Below are 22,071 nucleotides of genomic sequence, written 5' to 3'. Positions count from 1 at the left end.
ACATATGAAAGGATGGTCAACATCACTAATCATTAGAGAAATGCAAATTAAAACTACAATGAGGTATTACCTCACACAGGTCAGAATGGCCATCATTAAAAAATCTACAAACAATAAATGCTGGAGAGGGTGTGGAGAAAAGGGAACCCTCCTACACTTTTGGTGGGAATGTAAATTGATACAGCCACTATGGAGAACAGTATGGAGGTTCCTTAAAATCTAAAAAAAAAAAAAACTACCATATGACCCAGTAATCCCACTACTAGGCATATACCCTGAGAAGACCATAATGCAAAAAGAGTCATGTACCACATTGTTCATTGCAGCACTATTTACAATAGCCAGGACATGGAAGCAACCTAAGTGTCCATCGACAGATGAATGGATAAAGAAGATGTGGCACATACATACAATGGAATATTACTCAGCCATTAAAAGAAGCCAAATTGAGTTATCTGTAGTGAGGTGGATGGACCTAGAGTCTGTCATACAGAGTGAAGCAAGTTAGAAAGAGAAAAAAAAATACCGTATGCTAACACATGTATATGGAATCTAAAAACAAAAGTGGTTCTGAAGAACTTAGGGGCAGGACAGGAATAAAGATGCAGATGTAGAGAATGGACTTAAGGACACAGGGCGGGGAAGGGTAAGCTGGGATGAAGTGAGAGAGTGGCATGGACATACATACACTACCAAATGTAAAACAGATAGCCAGTGGGAAGCAGCCACATAGCACAGGGAGATCAGCTGGGTGCTTTGTGACCACCTAGAGAGGTGGGATAGGGAGGGTGGGAGGGAGACGCAAGAGGGAGGGGATATGGGGATATATGTATACATATAGCTGATTCACTCTGTTGTACAACAGAAACTAACACACCATTGTAAAGCAACTATACTTTAATAAATGTTAAAAAAATAAATAAAATAGTAATAAAGCAAAAGACTTAAGCAAACAGAATAATGAATGTTCATATATCTAAATGAACACAATATACACTGAAGTTGATACATACTAAGCCTACATAGTTCTCCTACACCACTGAGTAGTCAACTAACAGACCAGCTTGTATAATACTTAAAACTTACACATTTATTATTATTATTTTTGCAATGTAGCCCACTCACTTCAGTAACATCACCATACCTCTGTTAGAATAATGTGCTGGTTTTATAATATGTCCACAAATTCTTTGATACTTCTCCCTTCAAAAAGCAGAGCCTAATTTGTTCCCTTTAAGTGTAGGCTATAATTAGTGACTTTTTTCTAATGAAGATAAAATGATAGAAGTGTGTGATGTACAAGATTCAGGCACAGAAGACATTGTGGCTTCCTCCTTACTCTCTCTTGGCTCACTCTCTCTGGGAGAAGCCAGGTGCTACACCATAAGATCACTCAAGCAGTCCTATGGAAAGGTCCACATGATGAGGCACTGGCAGTTTCTGCCAAAAGCCAGAAGAAACTGAGGTCTTCTGGCAATAGCCATGTGAATGAACCACCTAGGACGCAGATCCTCCAGCCCCAGTCAAGGCTTCAGATGACTGCAGTCCCAGCCTACATCTTGATTGTAGCCTCATGAGACCTTGATCCAAAACTACCCAGCCAGGCTGTTTCTAAATTTCTGACCGATAGAAACTATGAGATAATAAATGTTCTGAGCTGCTAGGTCTATTGCTGCATAACAAATTATCCTGTATTAGATAAATACAAGCAATTTCAATTACGTGTACTTAGATTCTGAATTTTCTTATATTTCCACCTATCACCAGAATGAAGATTTTCTAATACCATCTCATGAAAGTACATTTTCTCCCTTTAAAAGATCTACTTATTCTCAGCTTGGAAAATGCCATGTTAGGGATAACAGTACCAAAATTAATTATACTGGCCTTTTGCTTGTTGACAGTGTCAGAACTGCTGCTTAGCACTTACGCTCCACCTATCACCTAGTAGATACTCATTGAAAAGCTACTGGATCAGGAACACTTACTTTTAGAATTTACATCTAAATAATTTAAATGAAGTTTTAGGCAGAAAGAGAGAAATCAGTTGAACTTCCAGAGGAAAAGTTTCAACTGAAAGCCTGTATCTATACCACTGTGATTCATTTGCTGGGAGCCAGAAAAAACTCACTTGGAAAAAAAAAAAAAAAGGGGGGGGGGTGTTAATGACATATAACATTGTATTAGGTGTACAACATAATTATTCAATATTTATATATATTGTGAAATAATCACAAGTCTAGTTAATATCTGTTACTATACAGTTATGAAATTTTTTTCTTGTGAAAAGAACTTTTGAAATCTACTCTCTTAGCAACTTGCAAATATGCCACATAGTACTATTAACTATTAGTCAACATGCTGTACATTACATGCCCATGACTTACATATTTTATAACTGGAAATATGCACTTTCTGACCCCCTTCATCCATTTTGCCTGCTCCTAACCCCCACCTCTAGCAACTACCAATCTGTTCTCTGTATGTATGAGTTTGGGTTTTTTTGTTTTTTAAGATTCCACATGTGAGATCACATGGTATTCGTCTTTCTCTGTTTGATTTCTTAGCAAAATGCCCTCAAGGTCCACCCATATTGTCACAATACCAAGATTTCATTATTTTTAATGGCTAATATCCCATTATATACATACACACACACACACACACACACACACACACACACACACACACACACCACATCTTCTTTATCTATTTATCCACGGATGGGCACTTAGGCTGTTCCCATATCTTGGCTGTTGTAAATGAACATGGGGTGCATATATCTTTTCAAGGTAGTGTTTTCATTTTCTTCAAGTAAATACCCATAAGTGGAATTTCTGGATCAGATGATAGTTCTATTTTTAATTTTTTGAGGGACCTCCATATTGTTTTCCATAGTGGCTGCACCAATTTACATTCCCACCAAGAATATATGGTAATGAATGGTAACTAGACTTTTGGTAATGATCACTTTGTAATGAACACAGATGTTGAATCATAATGTTGGACACCTAAAACTCAGATACTGTTATATAAGAAACAGAACAAAACAAAAAGTTAGTTCAGAAACAAATACAATTTGATCCAACTATTTGAAGAGGGAAGTCTTGATTACTCTTCCAAGCCCACTGGAATATTTATTTTATATTCTCCCTTATTTAGCTTTACATATATGCTTCCAAAGTGCCCTAGAAATGTTTCTTAAGATTCCTCTTAAAACAAACTTTTATAGGGATTCCCTGGTGGCGCAGTGGTTGAGAGTCCGCCTGCCGATGCAGGGGACGTGGGTTCGTGCCCCGGTCCGGGAGGATCCCACATGCCGCAGAGCGGCTGGGCCCGTGAGCCATGGACGCTGAGCCTGTGCGTCCGGAGCCTGTGCTCCGCAGCGGGAGAGGCCACAGCAGTGGGGGGCCCGCGTACCGCAAAAAAAAAAAAAAAACACAAAAAAACAAACTTTTATAATTATCTAGCCTGCATTTCCTTTTAGTAAGATAATTCTTTAGTCATACAAAATTTTGTAATTATTACCACACTTGAGCTATATATTCAGAAATCAACACTTCATGACAAAATGAGTTTATGACAAACTCTGACAAATGCCACTAGAAAGCTGTTTCATATATGTTGGAACCAATTACATTGAAACTTAGCTTCCTAACATTATCTCATCGTTCCACTTTCAGCTGCTAAGGCAAAGTAAATATCCCAGGAGATTAATAAAGTATCCATTTTGAACAATGTAAGCTTGCACTTGATTCTGTTTCACGCTTACATATTATTTTTAATGTATCTCTAGATTTTTCATGTCTTCTATCCACAAACACAAATAGTTGCTTATACATATATACAACTGCAAAATATTCAGTACATCTAACTAGTAAACAATAAATAAGGACTGAGGTGACATTACTCCCATATATCACTGTAAGCAACTGGACACATTCAGTAAATCAAGTAATCTATTATCAACCACAAGACTTGAAAGTTACAAGCTGCTACACAAGCAAACTTCCAGGCTATGACTGGCAAATTCTGCAAGGAGCAGCTGTAGAAATGATAATACCTAAATCAGAGAGAAAATTTCAGGTACAACTGTTAAACTTCTAAGATGAAATGGGTTTGCTATCCCTAGTTACAAGAGGTAACCTGATAGAAGGCTATACTTGATTAACTACTACTCTTCTCTGAAAACTTTTTTGTAAACCACTGTAAAAGAGGAACAGTAAACTCAGCATTGGTACAGTGAAAATTACATTACAAAACATAACTCAGACATAAAATATACATAATCAGAAACAAATAATCCAAAAATGTTATATTTAAGTAGGTAAAAAACTGTATTTTCAAATTCTGTTCTGGTAAACCCTCTATCTCACCAAGTGTTTATAAACTTCTCATTCTGTTAAAAAAAAAATGTTAACAAAATACTGTTTTTTTTAAAGACTATCAACAGCAATCCTTGAAGAAAGACTTGAATGAGCATACACCCAACACAGTAGAACAATATTTTCTGTGTTTTACTGGAAGCGTAATTGGCTAAGGGGGAAAAAGATTAACAAAAGAAAAGTAAGATGAAAAAATATAGTATCAATTCATTAAAAAACAAGATGAAGAACATTCGTCAAATTTACCTCATTTAGATGGGAAGATCTCTGATTCAAATGTGTCACAAATAAGGATGCTGCTCAACCTACCCTCTTTTGAGATGTGCAAGTCAGTCAGCTCAGAATAAAAAAGCTGCAGAGAACTAACACAACACTGTAAATCAACTATACTTCAATTAAAAAAAAAAGCTGCAGAGATTTATTTTCATGTCAGTGAGCCAGGAAAAGAAAAAACAAGGGTACAGGAAATAAGGAAAATAAAAAATAAAATGTTATGCATATGAAAAGGTAGCAAATTTCATCTGATGTTAAAAAACACAAAATATGCTCAGAATAAATTAATGTATCTGTGATAGACATTTAGATGTGAGCACTACCAAAAAAACAAAAAAAAAAAGGGAACATATGTGAATGGCGGTTGGGGAGATACAGAAACAAGCATGGCAAAATGTTGAAGCAAGATGATATGTACGTGGGGGCTCCTTGTACTCTACTGAAATTTGTTTGGAACTTTTCATGATAAAAACTTAAATTATTTTCCTTTTCTCTGCAATCATTTGTTGAAGAATTGTTTACATATAATAAAGTATAAAACTCAAGTACACATTACAATTCAATGAATTTTTACATAGGTATATATCTGAAAAACTACCACCTATGTCAAGATGTAAATCATATACCATCACTTCAGAGGGTTCTCTCTCTCTCTCCTTCCAAGACACTGACTCCTCACGAACCAAAGGCAACCACTCTCCTGACCTCTATTACCTCAGTTTAGTTTTTCCTATTTTAAACTTCATACAAGTGGAATCATACATCATGAACTCTTTTGTGTCTGTCTACTTTTGCTTGACACAATGTTTCTGGGATTCATTCACGTTATGAACATCCTTGTACATGTTTTGTTTTGTTTTGTTTACCTTTCTTGGGTACATCTGACCTGAAATTACGGGATCACAGTCCACAGCTATGTTTGGCTATAACACATACTGACAGTTTTGTAAAGTGGCTGAAACAACCTGACATTCCCACCAGCAATATATAAGAGTATCAGCTGTGGGCTTCCCTGGTGGCGCAGTGGTTGGGAGTCCGCCTGCCGATGCAGGGGACACGGGTTCGTGCCCCAGTCCGGGAAGATCCCACATGCCGCAGAGCCGCTAGGCCCGTGAGCCATGGCCGCGGAGCCCGTGCTCTGCAACGGGAGAGGCCACAACAGTGAGAGACCCGCGTACCGCAAAAAAAAAAAAAAAAAAAAGAGTATCAGTTGTTTCATACCCTTGGCAACACTTGATATTGTCAGTCTCTAATTTCAGCCATTCTGACAGGGGTGTGATGGTGCCTCATTGTGACATTTCCCTGATGAGTAATAATGTAGAGGAGGGATCCTCAAACCCCGGGCCGCAGACCACTACCAGTCCGCAGCCTGTTAGGAACCAGGCCGCACAGAAGGAGATGAGCGGCAGGAGAGGGAAGCTTCATCTACCACTCCCCATCTCTCCCCACTGCTCGCATTACCGCCTGAACCATCCCCCCTTGCCGGTCCATGGAAAAACTGTCTTCCACGAAACCAGTCCCTGGTGCCAAAAAGGTTGGGGACCACTGATGTAGAGCACCTTTACCTATGCACATTGGCCTTTTGGATAACTTCTTTTGTGAAGACCTGCCTGCTTTATTGCATATTTTTTAATGTGTGTTGTTTGCCTTTTTCTTTTTGATTTTTAAGAGTTACTTATATTTTTCTGGATACAAGTCTTTCACCAGATTTACTTAATGTGAGTATATTCTTGCAGTCTGTGGCTTGCCTCTTTTCTTTAATGATGTCTTCATGAATAGAAATTTGTAACTGATTGTAGTCTAATTTATCAATTTTATGTTCTATTTAAAAAATTTTTGTCTACCCCACGGTGATGAAGATATACTTCTAGGTTTTCTTCTAGAATCTTGATAATTTTAGCTTTTACATTTAGTTCTATGATCCAACTCAAATGAGCTTTTGAATATAGTATCAAGTAAAAATCAAGGTTCATTTATTCCCAAATATCCAATATCCAATTTATCTAACACTATTAAAAGTAAATGTTTTCTTAACTTCAGTGCAGCTTTTGTCATAAACCAAGAAACGACATATGTGAAGGTCTATTTCTAGACACTCATATTCTTCCATTGGTCTTTTTGTCTACCTGGTTCTAATATAACACTGTCTTAATTACTGTAACTTTATAGCAAGTCTTGAGACATTTACATTTTGATATAAACTTTGGAATCCATTTGATTAAAATTTTTAAATTCTGGGATTTTAATTGAAATTTTATTGAACCTATAGCTCAACCTGGGGTAATTGACATTTTAACAATATTGAGTTCCTACCATATAAAGATGGAATATTTCTCCACTTATTTAAGTATTTTAAAATGTCTCAGCACTGTTTTATATTTTTCAGTGTAGAAGTTTTGCCCAAGTTTTTATTATATTTATCCTTAGGTATCTTACATATTTTGATGCTATTCTAAATGTACTTTTCTAATTTTATTTCATACTTTTTGGTTGCTAACACACAACTTACAGTTAATTTTTGCATGTTGTCCTTGTATCCAGTCACCTTGCTAAATTCACTTATTCTAAAACTTTGCTGGTAAACACTTTTAAAATTTTTTTCCAATTTTTAGGGCTTCCCTGGTGGCGCAGTGGTTGAGAGTCCGCCTGCCAATGCAGGAGACATGGGTTCGTGCCCCGGTCCGGGAAGATCCCACATGCCGCGGAGTGGCTGGGCCCGTGAGCCATGGCCGCTGAGCCTGCGCATCCAGAGCCTGTGCTCCACAACGGGAGAGGCCACAACAGTGAAAGGCCCGCGTACCGCAAAAAAAAAATTTTTTTTTCCATTTTTTAAAATTAACTTTTTTTATCCTGAGGGCACTGGTTAGAATTCCAGCATAATGTTAAATAGAAAAAAAAAGATATGGGACATGAAACAAGGTTTTTCATTGAGTATGATATTAGCTGTAGTGTTTTTGTTGTTGTTGTTGATACTCCAGAAAATTAACAGTATTTTCTTCTATTCCTAATTTGATGAGGATTTTTTAACACGACAGATGGTGACTTTTGTCAAATGATTTCTCTATCTACAGAGATGATCGTATGAGTCTTCTACACTGTTAAAGACATGGACTACATTGATTAATTGTAAAACAACAAACCAACCTTGTATTCCTGGAACAAATCTGTGATATCTTTTTTACATATCACTGGATTATCTCTGTATCTATGTTCTTGAGAATTATTGGCCTGTAGTTATCTCTTTTTTCTCATGTTCTTGTTAGGTTTTTCCTACCAAGATTATGCAAAAATCATAAAATGTTCAGGGAAATGTTTTCTTTTTCAGTTCTCGAAAAAGTCTGTGTAAAATTACCATTATATCTTACTTAAATGTTTGAGAGGTTTACCAGTGAAGCCATCTGGGCCTGGGGTTTTCTTGATGGAAAAGTTTTTAATAAATTCAATTTGTTTTTCAAAGATTATGACCTTTCATTCAAGTTAGCAAATATGTACTAATATAAAATTGTTCATAATTTTCCTTAACAATTTAATATCTATACAATTTGTAGTGATGCTTCAGTTTTTCATTCTTAGTATTGGTACTGTCTGTTGTCCCCCAATTTTTTCTTGATCAGTCACTACAGGCTTATTATTTTTTAAAAGTCTTCTCAACAAACTGTAAATTTTTCTGTTTCATTGATTTCTACTTTTATATTGACTACTTCCTTCTTTCTGCTTTCTTTGGGTTTAATTTGTTGCTCCCTTCAGTTGTGAGCTTACACCACTGATTTTGAACTTTTCTTCCTTACTAATATATGCATACAGGCATACCTCAGAGATATTGTGGGTTCAGTTTCAAACCACCAAAATAAAGTGAACAGTGCAACAAAGGAAATAAATTTTTTTTTGGTTTCACAGTGTGTATAAAAGTTACATTTTTGCTATAGTGTAGTCTATTAAGCATGTAATAGCATTGTGGTTAAAAAAAACCCCAATGGACACAACTTAATTAAAAAGTATTTTACTGAGGCTTCCCTGGTGGCGCAGTGGTTGAGAGTCCGCCTGCCGATGCAGGGGACACGGGTTCGTGCCCCGGTCCGGGAGGATCCCACATGTCGCGGAGCGGCTGGGCCCGTGAGCCATGGCCGCTGAGCCTGCGCGTCTGGAGCCTCTGCTCCGCAACGGGAGAGGCCACAACAGTGAGAGGCCTGCATACCGCAAAGAAAAAAAAAAAAAGTATTTTACTGTCAAAAAAGTGCTAACTATCAGTGAGAAAATGCTGTTGGACAAATGGCACCGATAAACTTGCTCATTGCAGGGTTGCCGTAAACCTCAGTTTGTAGAGAAACACAGTATCTGTGAAGTGCAATGAAACAAAGCACAATAAAAATGAAGCGTGCCTGTATAAAGCAATAAAGTCCTCTCAAAGCACTGCTTCAGTTACACTCAACAAGCTCTGATGTAATACTTCTGTTGTTTTTCAGATCAAAATATTTTCTAATTTCCATCGTGACTTCATTTTGATTCATGGGCTATTTAGAAATGTCTTGATTAATCTTCAAACATTTAGAGCCTTGATAGTTATTTTCTGTTCCTGAGTTGTAATTAATTCCACAGTGATCAGAAAACATGTACTGTATAATTTCAATTCTGTGAAATTTGATCATACTTCAAGGACCAGAATATTTTGGCAAATGTCCCAAGTGCACTTGAAAAAAAAAAGTATAGTCTTCAGTCTTTAGATAATATGTTCTATGAATGTCAATTATATCAAGTTGATTAATCATGTCATTCAAATTTTCTATTCCCATACTGATATTTTTATATAATTGTTCTATCAGTTACATCAAATGTATATGTAAAATCTCCAGCTATGAATGCATACTATCTTTACTGCTAATTATATTAACTTCTATATTCAGAAGCTATGTTATTAGGTAAACACACACTTAGGATTATTATATCGTCTTGATGAACTGACCTACTTATTATGATACTTTCCTGTTATCTCTTATACTTCTTCCTTTATGTCTATTTTGTACAATATTAATATAGGCACATCAGCCTTCTTTTGGTGAGTGTTTGCAAACAATATTTATCCAATCTTTTTACTTTCATATTATGTGTGCCTTTAAAGTGCTTTTCTTTTTTAAAAATAAATGCTTTTAAAGGTGTTTTTTTTAATCATGCAAACATGAATCAAAAGAAAGATGGAGTGGCAGTATTAATATCAGATAAAGTAGACTGCAGAAGAAATATTACCAGAGACAAAGAAGGATACTATATAATGACAAAGGGGTCCATTCACCAAGAAGACATAACAATCCTAAACATATATGCATCTGACAACAGAGGTTCAAAATTCATGAAGCAAAAATAGTTAGAACAAAGAGGAGAAATAGACAAATCCACAATTATACTTGGAGACTTCAATTCTTCTCAGTGACCAACAAAACAAGTAGACAAAACCTCAGTTAGGAAATAGAAAACCTAACAAGCACCACCAGTCAACTGACAATTACAGAATATTTCATATAAACATATAATTTAGTTTTTAACATGGAATGTAGAATTTATAGAATATTCCACCCCAAAGCAGCATAATATACATTATTTTGAATTGCACATGGAACATTTACCAAGACTTACCATGTTCTGAGTAATAAAACTTCAAAGAATTCAAACAAAATTATACAAAGTATGCTTTCCATCTAAAACAAAATTAAGCATAGAAATCAATTATAGAGCTAGGCAAAATCAACAAATAATTGGAAATTAAACAATATATTTCTAAACAACCCATGGGTCATTGTGAAAGTCACATAAGAACTCAGAAAATATCAACATAAAACTTTGTGGGACCAGGGCTTCCCTGGTGGCACAGTGGTTAAGAATCCTGCCAATGCAGGGGACACGGGTTCGAGCCCTGGTCCCGGAAGATACCACATGCCATGGAGTAACTAAGCCCATGTGCCACAACTACTGAACCTGCGCTCTAGAGCTTGCAAGCCACAACTACTGAAGCCCACGCACCTAGAGCCCGTGCTCCACAACAAGAGAAGCCACCGCAATGAGAAGCCTGCACACCACAAAGAAGAGTAGCCCCCGCCCGCCCCAACTAGAAAGAGCCCCCGCGCAGCAACAAAGACCCAACACAGCCAAAAATAATAAATAAATAAATAATAATTTTTTAAAAAATTGTGGGACCATCTAATGTGGTGCTTAGAAGGAAAAGAAGAAAGGTCTCAAATCAATAGCCTAAGCTTATACCTTAAAAAATTGTAACAGAGTGGATTTAAATCCAAAGCACACAAGAAGGAATAGTAAAGAGCAGAAATCAATGAAATTGAAAACATCTGTTTTCTGAGTAATAAAATAAAAAGCTGGATCTTTGGAAAAATTAACAAAATTGGTAAACGTGGAAACAAACTAATAAAGACAAAAGAGGGGACACATTGCCAATATCAGGAATGAAAGAAAAGACACCACTGTAGATGCTATAGACATTAAAAGGACAATAAAGAAACAACTTCATGGCAATTAATAGATGAAAGAGACAAATTCATTGAAAGATACAAACTACTAAAGCTCATATTGTAGGTCACTCACATAGTCAAAGACTGGAAGTTTTTAAGAAAAATTAGATAACCCTAACCATCCTATACCTATTAAAGTAATTAAATTTATCCTTTAAAGCCTTTCAACATATTAAACTAGGCCCAGATGAGTTAGCTTGCAAACTCTGACAAACATTTATGAAATAATACTAATCCTATCCAAGATTTTTCGGGAAATATAAGAGGAATAAACACCTTAAACCTATGAGGCCAGCATTATTCTGATACAAAAATATTACACAAAAAGTTATTCTTCATGTACACAGATACCAAAAAATACTCAACAATTAGCAAACCTAATCCACCAATTTATGAAAATGATAATACATCACAACCAAGTGAAGCATATCTAGAGAATGCAAGGTTGACTCAACATCTGAAAATAAATCAATGTAATCTATCTTATTAACACACCAAAGAAGATAAACCATAAGATCATCTCAATAAGTACAGTTAAAACATTTGAGCACAATGTCCAATCATGATTAAAAAACTCTCAGCAGTCTAGAAACAGAATGGGGACATCATTAACTTGATAAAAGGATTATTATACTTAATATAATAATATGTAGTATATAATAAAACCTGATAAAAGGCCCTTGTATACTTAATAATGAAAGATTGAAAGCTTTTCTCTTAAGATCAGGAACAAAACAAGGATATCTGCTCTCACCACTCCTGTTCAACATCATACTGGAGGGCCTAGCCAGTGCAATAAGGAAAAAAAAAGGGTGGTAGGGGAGGTGGTTACACACAAACTGAAAACAAGAGAAACAAAACTGTCCTATATCCACAAATGATACAACTATCTACATGAGAAAATCCAAAAGAATCTACAAAAAAAAAAATGTTACTAGAATAGGTGAGTTTAGCAAGGTTGCCAGGTTCAAAGTCAGTATACAAAACTGTATTTCTAAATACTGTCAGTGAACAACTGGACATGGAAATTTAGGAAAATTATATTTATAATACCATCAGAAGTGATGAAATACTTGGATATAAATCTGACAAAATATGAACATCTGTATGTTGAAACTATAAAATGCTAATGATGGAAAATGAAGATCTTTGATTAAAACAAAATAGACGGAGATATCCTGTGTTCATTGATTGAAAGACTCAATATTAAGATGTCAATTCTTCCAAAATGGATCCATGCATTCAATATAATCTAAATTAACATCCCCTCAGTACTCTCTGTAGAAACCAACAAGTCGTTTCTAAAAAATTTATGGAAAAGCAAAAGAACTAGAATAGCCAGAATGATTTTGGAAAAAAATAAAGCTGAAGAACTTACATTACCTGATTTAAAAACTTACTATAAAGCAACAATAATCATGACAATGTGGCATTGGCAAAATGATAGATACAAAGATCAAGGGGACAGTCCAGAAACAGACTCACATACACGGTCAATTGATTTTTGACTAAGTTAATTCAAGGCTGGAAAGGAAAGTGTTCCCCCAAAATGGTGCTAGAATTGGGAAAATAAACTTGACCCTATCTCACACCATATACAAAAATTAACTCAAAATGGATGATACACCTTGACATAAAAACTATAACATTTGTAGAAGAAAACGTAAGAGGAAATATGTGTAACTTTGCACTGAGCAAACAGAACACAGAAATACAAATCATAAAAGGAAAAACTGACAAAGTGAATTTAGTCAAAATTAAAAGCCCCTCTATTTTAAACAGTTAGGAAAATGAAAAGGTAAGCTTCAGACTGCACTCTCTGTATATGCATCTGTGTGGGTCAAAGGACTTGTACAGAAAAATGTATAAAGAATTCCTCCAACTCAATAAGACAAACAACTCAACGTTTAAAAATGGGCAAAAGATTTGAACACGTACTTCACAAAGGAAGACATACAAATGACCCATAACACATGAACAAATTCTCAATATCATTAATCATCAGATAAATACAAATTTAAAATACAGTGTCATACTACCACATATCCACTAGAAGGGCTAAAATTAAAAAGACTAAAACAACCAAGTGTTGATGAGAATGTAGATCAACTAGAACTGTAAAATGGGAAACAGTTTGGCAGGTTCTTATAATTAAACATTTGTTTACAATACAACCCAACAAATCCATTTCTAAGTATTTACCCGAGAGAAATGAAAACATATGTTCACACAATAACTCATGAATGAATGTTCATAGCGGCTTTACTAATAACAACCCCAAACTGGAGACAATCCAAATATCCATATATAGGTGAAATGGTCAATAACTGTAGTAAATCAATACCATAAACTACTACTCAGCAATAAAAGTGAAGCAGCTAAACATACAAACATATGCATTATCCTCAAAATCATAGTGAAAGAAAAAAACATGGATGCAAAAGAATACATATTACATAATTCTGTTTATATAAAATTCTAGAACAAATGAAACCCATTTATAGTGAGAAAAAGAGGACAAACTGTTTCCTAGAGCTGAGGGTGAAAATGTGACTTACTGCAAAAGGGCAGAAGGGAACTTTTGGGGATGACAGAAATATTCTGTATCTTTATTGGGGTAATGAAAATATTCTACTCTTGATTGTGGTAGTGGAGACATGGGTGTATACATATGTCAAAACACACCGAGCTGGGGCTTCCCTGGTGGCGCAGTGGTTGAGAGTCCGCCTGCCGATGCAGGGGACACGGGTTCGTGCCCCGGTCCGGGAAGATCCCACATGCCGCGGAGCGGCTGGGCCCGTGAGCCATGGCCGCTAGGCCTGCGCGTCCGGAGCCTGTGCTCCGCAACGGGAGAGGCCACAACATTGAAAGGCCCGCGTACCACAAAAAAAAAAAAAAAAAACAAGAAAAAACACACCGAGCTGTACATTTTATTGTATGTAAATTATCCCCAATAAAGTTGATTCTTTAAAAAAGAGTTCTCTTGGGAAAATATTAAGGGAATACTGGTGATGCCCCTATACGACCACTCAAAAGATATCAAAAACATCAATAAAATTCAATACCCATTTATGGCTTTTTAAAATGTCATCAGAAATGAAAAACAACAATAAAATCATCTTGGAAAGCTAAGAATACAAAAACACATTTTAACCTATCATACTCTCCATTTATCAGAAAGCTTCATCAAACATCATAATTGATGGCTAAAAAATCAGAAACAATCCCCTTAAAGTCTGAAACAACACCAAGTTGAACTATCACTGCTATTATTTAACATTATATAAAACATATAATAGCCAAAGCAATGAGGAAAACACACAAATTATAAAATTTAAAAGAAAGCCAAAAAACTGTATTTTCAATAAAGTGATTAGATACATGATAAGCAGAAAAAAATTCAAAAGCTTTCATGTAACTGGAGGGGGAGAAAAAGAGAAAAAATGTTACTAGAAAGTTTCCATCCACCAGAGCTATCAAATCATAAAATAGCTAGGAATACTAAGAAGGAATGTCATACATATGGGAATAAAACTATAAAACTTTCCCTAAGCAAGGTGTGAATAAAATGTAGAGACATACCATACATACACATATTTCTGAGGGGAGAGACCCAGTTATCATGAAGGTCAGTTTGCCCCATATTAATCTAAAATTTCAATATAATCTCATTCAAAATACCTGAGGATTTTTAATTTAATTTACAAGTTGAGTCTAAAGTTCATTTGGAGAAGAAATGCATAAGAGTCAAGAATAATTTCAAAATGAGTAATAAGGAGGGAGAAATGGTTATCAAAATTTTAAATATGCATTCTCTTTTTAACCCAGCAATTCCATTTCTAGGAATCCATGCTCCAGAAATAATCACATAAAGAGGAAGTTTCCTGAACAGCTCTTAGGATGAAGGTAGAACTAGAAGGACAAGACTTTTTACATTACAGTCTTCCATACTGTCTGAAGTTTTAAAATTTAAGAAGATTTAAAGTTTGTAATTAAAAACAAATAAATGTAAAAGTTGGCTTCAAATAAAGCATTATTTGTGATAGGAAAAAGAAACTAATTAATTCAAATGTCTTTCAGTAAGGGAATGGTTAAGTAAATTACAGCCCACTGAAGCTATTGAAATATCATTTAGTTTTTAAAAAGTATCAGGGAGACAGGTTTAACAAGTAAAGATGGCCAAGATATGTAATTTAGTGAAAAAAGCAAGTGATATACCAATGTGTTTGGTATATCCCACCAAACTCCCCCAACTTTACATGTATGCATATGTGTTTAAAAGTGTACATGAGAAAGAAGTACAATACTGTTAACTCTAGGCAGTGGCATGAGACTGGGGGATGAAAGGAAATGTTCACATTTTACTTAATAGTTCATTTTCTGTATTGCTGAATTTTACATCTAGTTCGTATGTCTGTAATTAATTTTTTTTAATTAAAGTTATTTCATATAAAAATGATAAATTCCAGAGGACATGGGAAAAATAGTTTAAACGTTTATAAAAATCTTTAAAATGTTTATCTTCATGTTTATTTACATACTCTGCAAATGATCTATAGTCTTCACCAGAGGTGGCTGCCAATGTAAAGAAATTTAACTTACCAGATATGATAAAAATAACAACATATTAGGCCTTTAAAAAAATCATAAACTTCCCCGAACCAGCAGACTCAAAGCAGTGCCTATGCGTATGTTAAAAAAGAAAAAGAAGAAAAAAAAAAAATGCCTGGAGAGGTTAAGTCTCCTAAATAGATTCTTCCTCTCAGTAAAAAAGACTACCTCCTCCCCTCTTCTTCAACTTGGTCTGAGCGGCTTTAAACTCACCATTTTGAATGTGCGCAAAATGATTAACAAGCAGTAATCTCAGGGAGGCCGAAATTGAAGGTGCATCCGCCAGAGGCGTGCTCTGACCTGACAGCTCTAACTAGGCGAAGCATTGATGGAATGGTGCTAATATCGGGAGATGAACGATTGTTATGGTCTGTACAGGGTGTCTGCGTGACAGAGCCTCGGTGACAATCGGGAAAAATGCAAATACAGTCAGTAGAGCGACGGCAATGGAAGGTTTTTCGAGGAAGGGGTGCTGATGCAGGCCTGTAGCGTAAGATGGATCAGCTCTACACAGGGTGACTGGAAATGGGCAGAGAGGGCGGGTGAGAGGTGTTAGTAGGTGACACACTCTTCTAACACAGTCGCGATTGTAGGGATTAAGGCAGCGGGGTCCTTGGCCAAGGTACCAAGGACAGCAGAAGAGGCAGCAAGAAAAAGCGGCCGGTGGAGACCCCAATACCAATCTATGCCATCGCCGGAGGCAGCGGGCGCTGCGGCCGCCAACAAGAGCGTGGCCCCAGGTTCGGGCTGGACAGGGCCCAGAAGGAGAAGAAGGCCTCTCCCAGCCATCAACCCCACCCACCATGGCCGGCGCGGCGGGCCAGGGACAGGCCCCACTCCTTCTCGAGGACAGAAATTAAGAAACGGAGGAGGTGAAGGCAGCAATTTCCTCGCCTCGTCCCTCACCTTCCCAACATGAGAACAAGCCAGATTAAAAAAAAAAAAAAAAAACCCTCACCGAACTGTGCAGCGCCTCCGGAGCGAGAACAGCGCTCGATCCTGCAACAGCCACCACCGCCTTCTTCTCCGCCTCCGACTCCTCCCCCGCCGAACGCGCAGCGGCTGGCGGCGGCGGCGGCTGCGGCGGCAGCGGCGGCGGCGGCGCCGGCGGCGGAAGCAGAAGCGGCCGCGGCGCGTCCCGCCCCTTGCGCCGCGGTAGAGGAGAAGGAGGAGGGAACGCAAGCCCCGCCCCCAAAACAGAGTCGACCAATAGGCTTAAAGGACCTCTGCGGGAAAAATCCACATACCCAATCGGAACCTGAGAGTGGGCTCACGTCAATGGTTGGGACGTGGCAGAAAAAGGGAAACATACTTGGACTGTCTTTACACCCTGGTCCCGCTTTCTCGCCCAGGGGCAAGTTCACCGATTGGCCGTAGAGCGGAAGGACGAAACCCACCCCTGCCTGGCCCCGCCTCCGTTCCCTGCAGCACTGCGACGTTGGGGGGCAGGGGCGGGGCACCATGCTAGGGCTGGAACAGCAGGCCTTTTGTGGTTTGGGCTGGGAGAAAAGGGCGGGGTCTCAGGGAAAGGGAAGTGGGTGCGGAGAGCTAAAGGAAGAACTGGCGCAGCTAGACTTTGAGAAATTCCAACAGCAGCAACCAAGATGGAGGCGTTAAAATGAATCCTAATTTGACTGGAAACCTAACAAGATTAGGGTCTCCTGGCATGAAGTTCAAACCTTTGCAGTTCAGATATGGGTGGGCCAAGAGAAAATAGCAGACGGAAGAAGGGCAGGTCTTCCTCCCTGCCCACCTTGCCTGCACACTATATAGTGCCTTCTCCCCTCCCACTCCGCAGTCCGCCAGTCGCCTGCCCCTTCTTTTCTGATTCTTTTGGGGGTGGGGGCGGGTTATAGGGGATGCCCGCGTTTCCTCTGTATAGCTATGGCCTGACCAGAGACTTCCAGTTGCACCTTGGGGCTGATGGGTTGTCAAGCCGGGAAGTAACATCACATGCAACCAAAATAAATAACAACAGCTGTAGTCCCTGGACACCTTGCTTAATTTAAACAAGGATAACAGTTTAGGCAGTCATGTCACTGGTGCTAAATTGTTTCTTCATCCTGCATATGTCCTCTTTTTTCATCCTGAACGTGTCCGCTTCTCTGATTACAGTACCACTCTCCTCCCATCTTACCCCCAACTCTCTTCACCTCTTCACCCCCTCCGCACACATGCCCAATGCCCAAGATATATTTATCGCATCCCCTCCGCCAAGAGTTAAGAACCCCATTTCTTGTGCTGTCCCTGGCAACTGCGAAATCTCCTGCCAGTGAACCAAGACTCATTTTTTTGCTTTTGATGAAAACAACTTATCCCAGATTTCCTATAAAACTTGGACTATGAGAATTTGCTTGACATTTTGTGAAGCCAAACTAACGCTCAGCCCACTCCAGTAGTACATTTCTTACCCAGAAACCATTTCCCACTTGATATTTCTCTGCTTTACACATGTTGCTCTGCTTTACACATAGTTGCTCTAGAAGTTGTGGCTTTTTCTCCATACAAGTCTCTCCTTCTTTGAAAGAGAATTGATACTTTAATCACATTTCCTTGATCTCCTTTTAGGTTGTTGCATATTGATTCAATTGGGTACACTAACGAGTTTGTTGGGGCAGGGTTTCCCCAAATTTCAATCTCTTTCATACCATATCTGTGTATACCACTCGCAGTAGTATTTATTATTTTCTTTAAATAAATGTGTCTTTCCTTCAATTTCTTTAAGAGTAAAACTTTTATAAAGGACTATTAATGGAAAACCTGTGTCACCTCTCCTAAGCTGAAAGTAACTGAAAGAAAAGTGAACATAAAACAATGTTTTTAAATTCTGGGGATAGAGAGTATTTTTTCTACTAAGATCTCTCAGCCTAAAGACTACTCCCTGTAAAAAGGGAGCGTTACTAAGCACTAGAAACATTTAAAAAGCAGGTAGGCAAATGGCATTTTTATCATGATGTAATCAAAGGTTAGAAAAATAGTCATTGTTTTTAATCCTGCATGCATGTCCCAACTAAAGTTATCCAAGGCATCAGAAGTGATCTATGTTACTCTTTGAGAAACACTCTCGTGGAGGCTTATAGCATGTATTCCAGAATCAAAAGACTATAGTCTCATCCTAGCTCCCGCATTTATTGCTGAGTGCCTCTGGACTCTTACATCTCTGGCCTCAATTTCCAGTTTAAATATATGGAAAGTAATAAAGCCTACTCATGACCTGCTGTACTATAGACTAAATAACCTAATAAATGTGAAACATATCATACCTAGCATGTAGTAAGTACTAAATACATATTTATATTGGCTTATATATTATATTATTACATAATATATAGAGATACGTATTAATGACATATGTATTATTATTGATTTCAGAGGTGGGAAACACTCCCTAAGGCAATGAGTTGAAGGTACCACAGGATGTAATGCAGTAGTTAGTTCTTAAAGAGTGATCCCCATACCAACAGCATCAGCATTACCTGGGAACTTTTTTAAAATGCAAATCCTCAGGTAGGTCCAACCTCAGACCTGAATTGGAAACTCTAGGTGTGGAGCCAAGCGACCTGTATCTTAGCAAGCCTTTGAGGTGATTCTGATGCACGCAAAGTTGGAGAACCACAGATGTAACAGAAGGAGGATTGGTAAAGGAGTGAGAGGACCTGAATTCAAATTATATCCTTAGAGTGACATCAGCAAAAATGCAGATGTAAGCACCTCTGAAAATTCTTCTCTCCATAAAAGCAATGAGAAAACTGGCAAAATTGTCAGAGTCAACTTTTTCAGAACTGTGGAAATCAACCAAGGGCTTGCAGCAACCCAGGAAGCATTTATTCAAGAAAACAGCTGAATCTCAGTAAGAAGAGCAAGGTTTGTAATGTTTTGGCTTGTTCTAATCTAATCCCATCATCTCCAACTCCACTATAGCACTGAAAAACAACAGTTGACAATCATGGTGAAAAGAGCAGCCTGGCAGATATCAGACAAGGCAGAATGAGGCTGGAACTCCTCCAAAGCCTAATTCCAAGAGAAGAGTCATCATTTAACCTATCTGGTGGTTCCCCAGAAGATCTCACTTGCAAGCCTATCTTGATTTGATTTGATTCAGAGCCAAACCAGTGGTTTTCTGAGGAAAAGGCTTTTCCCCAGAAGTGTTTGTAAAAAACAAAACAAAACAAACAACAACAACAACAAAAAACACAAACAAGCAAGCAAACAAAAAAACACAATGAAAGGGAATTGATTAACTTTGCCACACCTTAGGCAGTGGAAACAGGTTGGGGCAGACATAGGTTAACCAAAAAACTTAAAAGGAAAAGCTGGAGATTTGTCTGTAGGAACTTTGTAAGCTCCAACATATTCATGAGAATCCAGAAACTCACACACATGCCCAGGGCTGTGCTAAGCAGTGCGTAAGCTCAGGAAAGACCTGAGAAGGCCCTAAACATTCACCTAAGGCTGACCTTGAGGCTTTGCATAAGGAAGAAGTGAAAGCTAAGGGAGAACTGTCAACTGCCTGGCTTGGTGTTGAAGCCCTGCCCAAAACACACACACACACACATACCCTCAACAAACCCTGGGAGACATACTGATTCAAGGCATCTACGGAAATCTCTGTCTAATCATTAGATGAGCATGAAGCTAACCAAACAGAATCATCAATGGCCACACACCACTGCTGATGAAAACTTAATCAGTCAATATAAGAAAGAAATGGAAAATTTTATTCAAGACAAATTGAGAATTATAACCCAGGGAACAGCAACTCAGAAAGCTCTGAGAATAATCTGCCCATTAGAATTCAAGGCACAGTTATATAAGCTTTTTGAGACAGGGCTGTGCATTAAATGATGTATTATTGAAGGTTTACATAATCCATATCTAAGCATCATCGCGGTCCCTTACAAGATCAAGAAGCAATGTTATCTTTTAAGGAGTTGTCTTGTTGATGCCAGGAAAATGTTGCTCTTTATGGTTAGCAGATATTTCTGCTGATGGGGGAGGTTTGGTCAATATATAATGCAGAGTAGAGGGGAGAGAGGAAGCCAAAGGGAGAAGAAAAAAAATTTTTTATGGTTAACTGTTTCTTGTCTTGTCATAAAATATGAATTTTATTTCACAATTTCCCCCTTTTGATCATTAACCTTTTGATAGAAAGCAGTAGATGAGCAAATATTTTCCAGGGTGGTTGCTTGCCTGCACTGCGTCATCATGTCCCTTGATGCCAAGTCTTTTTTTTTAATATATTTATTTATTAATTTTTGGCTGCATTGGGTCTTGGTGGCTGTGCACGGGCTTTCTCTAGTTGTGGAGAGCAGGGGCTGCTCTTGGTTGCAGTGCATGAGCTTCTCATTGTGGTGGCTTCTCTTGCTGTGGAGCATGGGCTCTAGGTGTGCAGGCTTCAGTAGTTGTGGCACACAGGCTCAGTAGTTGTGGCTTGTGGGCTCTAGAGCGCAGGCTCAGTAGTTGTGGTGCATGGGTTTAGTTGCTCTGCGGCATGTGGGATCTTCCCGGACCAGGGCTTGAACCCATGTCCCCTGCACTGACAGGCGGATTCTTAACTACTGCGCCACCAGGGAAGTCCCAATGCCAAGTCTTAATAGCCTGGTTCTCTGTTTTTGGGGGGATTATAATAGCAGAATGTTTGGCAAGGACTGACAGTCAATTCTAGGTTGTCCAGTAAGACTTAAGCCTATTTTTCTCACATGTGCATTGTGTATGTCCATTATTTTATAGAGAACTATTGGTGTAATCTATACTTTCAAGTCATTTAGACATCATTATCTTAGTATGAGCAAGTGACACATAGTGTGAAAGGCAAGAAACTCTTACCTTGCAAGTTCCACAAACTGTAGCTAAAATTGCCACTAGGATCAACAACATCATTAGCGAAGATTTAAGCCAAGATCTTCCTGAATCAAACCATTTTCCTAATGTTTCCCCTAAACTGGGAAGAGGATTGTTCAGAGCAGAAATGTGACACTTCATATGGGTCATAAGACTGGTTACATTTGAAGACTCGGCAGGTATAAAGATGCAGTATTCAGTACATATTACAGCACAAGTTCCCCCCTGGGAAGTAGCTAAAATATTGAGGGCTATGCAATTCTGTAAGATTGCTTTTTTCATCATGGAAACTTCCAAATTGAGCACCTAATGGTTTGATTACTATCATTCTAATCTTGCTGAGTGAATTTTGTTAAAGCCTTTATATGAATAATGATATCTTCTATTCCAAGTGAAGGAACAAATAATGAGATCAAATGATCGTACTATTGGAAAACTGATCAAGC

General features: G+C 37.9%; 1 protein-coding gene across 2 annotated transcripts in view; it reads right to left on the bottom strand.

The window, feature by feature from the left end:
- Nucleotides 1–21,749, bottom strand: part of PJA2 (praja ring finger ubiquitin ligase 2) — an 83,699-nt gene extending 61,950 nt beyond the window's left edge. Inside the window, exon 1 of one of the 2 annotated variants that reach the window (XM_082837224.1) lies at nt 21,611–21,749. The gene's annotated coding sequence lies outside the window, so the exon portion shown is untranslated. Of the gene's footprint in view, nt 1–16,742; nt 16,830–21,610 lie in introns of those variants that run through there. The other variant, XM_082837223.1, reaches the window with a different exon arrangement.
- Between the last annotated feature and the right edge of the window lie 322 nt (nt 21,750–22,071).

Source organism: Leucopleurus acutus (genome assembly GCF_964270905.1).
Source record: "Leucopleurus acutus genome assembly, chromosome: 3".
NCBI classification, from domain to species: domain Eukaryota; kingdom Metazoa; phylum Chordata; class Mammalia; order Artiodactyla; family Delphinidae; genus Leucopleurus; species Leucopleurus acutus.
Note: the sequence above shows the minus strand (reverse complement) of the source record. Positions and strands in the feature narration are given on the sequence as shown.